The sequence below is a fragment of the Pygoscelis adeliae genome, unplaced genomic scaffold (assembly GCF_000699105.1).
Source record: "Pygoscelis adeliae isolate BGI_AS28 unplaced genomic scaffold, ASM69910v1 Scaffold453, whole genome shotgun sequence".
NCBI classification, from domain to species: Eukaryota; Metazoa; Chordata; class Aves; order Sphenisciformes; family Spheniscidae; genus Pygoscelis; species Pygoscelis adeliae.
In genome coordinates this window covers 60,832-61,183 of record NW_008824450.1, presented here as the reverse complement: position 1 = coordinate 61,183, position 352 = coordinate 60,832, and positions in this window count along the sequence as shown.

Sequence of the window (352 nt, the reverse complement as noted above, 5' to 3'; positions counted from 1 at the left end):
CCCCACCCCACCCCCCCAGCACGCACCCCGGCTGCTCGTAGGGAAATGTGTGATATAGGCACAAATGTATGTTCAGTAATCTATAGGTACACAGAAATATTTTTAGCTAAACACCTGTGTGTATGTGGTTTACATATTCAAACACATTTACACAAGCAGTAATGTGTGTATATATATATGTTTATCAAGACACATCTTTTGTGAGCTAGAGAGCAAAAGAGCAGGGAAGCACAAGAGCACAAACAAGACAGCATGGACACGGAGTGTGTGTGTGTGTGTGTGTGTGTGTTGCTGTATTATTATACTTACACAGACATATCCCAAGGCTCAGAGACAAAGAGCACAAGTGAGT